The following is a 4,437-nucleotide window of genomic DNA, read 5'->3' on the forward strand; positions in this document are numbered from 1 at the left end:
GGGGGGGACACGACAAGTGAACACTTTTTGTTTTCTTACGGCAATATGTCTTCCTGTCTTGGAGGGTAACCCGGGAAGAATCAAACCACTTTGGCTTGGGATGGGGGGAGAGGGCTTGTGGTGGGAGGGGGTAATATAAGGTAACTTAAGCTAAATGTATCTATTTATAAAGCAAGAGACTCTCATCTATTTTTATGAAAGGAAAGGTTTTTTTTAAAATCTCTGGTCGGCAGTCACGGTACCCAGTGTTTTTCTGTGGTCGAGCTGCATGTCGCTGCTGAATTTACTATAATCAGGACCCCTCGGCCCCTCCCCCGGTCCCCACCCACACCCATGAGTGGCCGAGATGGCTAACGGGTCCCACCCCACCCTCCTTCTCTGCTCCCCGGACCCCCGTCCCCACCCGCACCTGGGCAAAGGTATTTGTGGGCCTGGGTGGGCTGGGGGAGTCAAAGATCCAGGGGAGGGGAGGCGGACACAGGTGGGCCCATATTTGCCCATGTCACGGTGCTGAGCGGTGGCTGTGTGAGGGCGCCAAGGAGCAGCCAGCAAGGGGGCCAGGCAGCTACAGCAGGTCCCACAGGCCCTGAGAATGTCCTTGTCTTCCTGGAGGAGGACAGGGTGCTGGGGGCTTTCTTGGGTCCTGCCCCTCACTCCTGGGTTTAGAAGGAGATTCTTCTAGAAGGAGAGGCTGGGGCGGGGGGGTGGGGTGGGGTGTGTATTGGGTGGGGGTGGGGCTGGGGGGAAGCGGGTCAAGCCAAGGCTCTCGGGAAGAGAATTTTCCATGGGTGGAGGGTTTCCTGGCCCAGGCTGGGCTCGGGGCCGTCTTGGAGAAACCCTCTGCCAACCCCTCCGCCATGAGGCAACGGCCACGCCCCGCGCCCGAGACACGCACATTTTAGCACCGCGTGGCTTTCAGCCGCATCCAGGGAATCTTTCTCTCCCTCTGTCTTATTTCTCCCACCTGCTGTTGGTCGGCGGGGCCTCTGCTCCCGAAAGACTCCTGCTCTACCAGACGCCAACCTGTTTACTGTACTGTTGTAAATATCACGCCCTTTATATCCTGTATATTGGCTTCTTTTCAATAAAGTGAAATGTCTTAGAATTGATGGTGTCTCTTCTGTTTTTTTAATATGTATACGTATATTTGGGATAAAATCAGGATGGGGGCTGGAGTCAGAGCCCCATTACACTTCAGTTGGCTGGGGGGATGCTCACATGGTGGTGCTCAGGGGCTATTCTTGGCTCTGTGCTCGTGGAACACTCCTGGCAGTGCTTGGGGACCCTCTGTGGTGCTGGGACTGGGACTGGCCCTGGGCAGAGAGGGCCTTCCCCGCTGCCCCCCCACCAGCTTTCAGATCCTTTGATTCATAGGAGGGAAATCTCCCATCACCTGGTAGGTTTCCCTCTCGCAGTGAAGTCTCCGGGAGAAGGTAAAGCAGGCGTTCTCACGCGTGCGTGACAGGAGAGAGTGGCGGGAGGCACAGCCTGACACAGCCTGACACAGGCTGACTGGGAATTGGGGTCCTGTTAGCCATTAGGCCCATTTCACTGTGCCCGGGTTGTGCAGACTTGGTGCTGCTGCAGGCCCTCGGCCACGGTGCTCGGGCACAGTGCTCCCCAGCAGGGGGCAGGCTCTGCTCCCCTGCACCTGGCTGGGCGCTGTTCCGGGGAGAGAGGTGCTGGACACAACTGCTGGGACCAGCGCGTCAGGCGGCCCAGGGGATCAGACGAACAGCCTTTGAGTCGCTGAGCCATTCCCACAACCCAAACACCCCTCTTCTTTTCTCTCTTATTTTGGGGGAAATCAGACTCCTCCCCCCCCCCTTTTTTTTTTCTTTTTGGGTCAGTCACACCCAGCGATGCACAGGGATTACTCCTGGCTCATGCACTCAGGAATTACTCCTGGCAGTGCTCAGGGGACCAGATGGGATGCTGGGAATCGAGCCTGGGTCGGCCGTGTGCAAGGCAAATGCCCTACCTGCTGTGCTGTCGCTCCAGCCCTCCCCTTCTTTAAACCCCCTGACTGTGCCTGCAATTGGCCTTTTCCTGAGCTTCTGGATTTGACACTGTTCAGTGTTCCAGGTTCTGGTTCATGAACAAATTCAGTAAGATTTTGCCCCAAGTGAGCTGCCCCTCCTTCAGGGTTTATTTTTTGGAGGGGGCAGTGCGCAGGGGGTGGGGGAGGGGAGCTCCCTGCAATACTTGGCTCAAGGGACTGAAGGCTCAACACGAGGACCCTGGATGCGGGGCTGCTTGGACCCCGCGTGTAGGGCAACACCAGGGCTACTCCTGTGGGGCTCGAGGCCTCTAAGGGCTGGGGTGGGGATCATGGCCCTGACCCTGTGCTCACCCCCCGGATCATCCCAGAGTTCATTTTGAGGGGGCTCCCGAATAGTGCCCAGGCTATTTGGAGTAGCTAGGGGCTCCTCTGGTCATACTTCGCCAACTGGGCCAGAGGTTCAGAGCCAGGGGTCAAGGATGTGGGTCTGCTTAGGCCTGTGGGGCCCTGTTCAGGAGCTACTCAATTCCTGCCCACCCCAACCCTCGCCCCCAGCCCAGGGTGCTCAAGGACAGAGAGCAATAACCAGCACCCCAATGTACTCCTTACTATCTCTATGGACACTTCATGTAATTTCCTTTCCATTCTCCCAACTCAGAATTTTCCAGTGTCTTTTCCCGGCCCCAAGGGTTTTTGCTGGTTGGTTTGGGGGCCACACTCTGCAACACTCAGGGATCACTCCTGGCTCTGTACTTAGAAATCACTCCTAGTGGTGCTCAGGGGACCATAAGGGGTGTGGGGGATCTAATTTGGACTGGCTGCGTGCAGGGCAAGCGCCCTACCCGCTGTACTATCTCTCTGCCCACTCCTCCTCTGGGTTTTGAGGGGCACAACCAGCAATGCTCAGGGATCACTCTGGCAGTGCTCACGGGACCCTATGCAGTGAGAAGAATAAAACCTGGGTCAGAAACATGTAAGGCAAGTGCCTTACCCCTATATTTTCTCTTCCACCCCATAAATCCTCATAAATTTTAAAGAATGTGATCTTTTGAAGAAACAGTAGCAAGAAATTATGGGAACGTTGTAAGGTAGGTAAACTACCTTCATTTTACAGACATGGAAACCGAGGTTCAGAGAAATTATTTTGCCAATGTTGCAGGGAGGAATCATGTGCAGCATCAGAATTCCTATCTCCCAAGCAGGTTCTCAAACCACGATGCCAGAGAAAGAGAAATAGGTAAGTTAGAAGAGAATGTTAGAATGTTGGTAAAGCTCTTAAACAGTAAGTTAGAATGTTAGAAAAACTCTTTTTTTTTTTTTTTGGGTCACACCCAACCATGCACAGGGGTTACTCTGGCTCATGCACTCAGCAATTACCCCTGGCGGTGCTCAGGGGACCAGCCCCCAAAACTCTTTAACAATCTGTTGGGGCAATGAAATGGGTCCCTAATACTTTGGAAGAATTCAGAACTATAAGATATATGTATATTTGCTTTTTGGGTCACACCCAGCGATGCTCAGGGGTTACTCCTGGCTCTGCACTCAGGAATTACTCCTGGTAGTGCTCAGGGAACCATATGGGATGCTGGGAATCGAACCCGGGTTGGCCGTGTGCAAGGCAAACGCCCTCCCCGCTGTACTATCGCTCCAGCCCCAGAACTAGAAGCTTTAAATGGCACTCAAGCTTTTTACCATCAAGCAACTTCTCCAAGAGGAAACGAATTTTCACCTAGGGAGTTAAAGAAAGCAAACAAAACAAAACAAACAAGGAGCTCAGATGCAACACAGAGACTTTGAAGGTAAAGCCAAGCACAGCCGGCCCCACCGCGAGCGCCAGGCAGGCCCGGGCAGCTGGGCAGCCCCAGTGCAGACTCGCAGGTGTCCCTGCAGGGCGAGAGGCGCCTCCCGGCGGCGGCATCCCTGAGGCAGGCGGCGAAGCCTCTGGAAGCTGACACTGTGGTCAGCCCGAGCCCCCGGGGCACCTCGACGCGCCACCTTTAGGGCTTGGCACCGCAGCCCCTTCCTCCTCCGCGGCCGCACGCGTTACATCCCCGCCGACCCCCCCACTCCGCGGCCTCCGAAGCCTGCAACTTGGCCACGCCTCCGATTGGCCCAGAAACTTGCACGGGTCGCGCTGATTGGCCCACGGGGCTCACGCCCTCTCCTCCCGCGGTCCCCGGAGGGCCATCGGACCGCACCATCGGGGGAGAAGGGGGAGACGCGAGTCCCCCGGCGTCTCTTTGGGAGGCTTTGTCCAGAATCACACGGGGCTGGCGTTCCGTATTTGAAACGGGAGGCTGTGTTAGCATCCTGCGGCAGCGGCAGCGGCATATTCCGGCCGTCCCCGCCCGAGGGACGGCGGCAGGGCTGGCCCTGACCCCCGCCGGCCCAGGTGGTGAGGTCCGGGCGGGGCCTCGACGTCAGCGGGCGCCGGG

The sequence above is a fragment of the Sorex araneus genome, chromosome 5 (genome assembly GCF_027595985.1).
Source record: "Sorex araneus isolate mSorAra2 chromosome 5, mSorAra2.pri, whole genome shotgun sequence".
Lineage (NCBI taxonomy): Eukaryota > Metazoa > Chordata > Mammalia > Eulipotyphla > Soricidae > Sorex > Sorex araneus.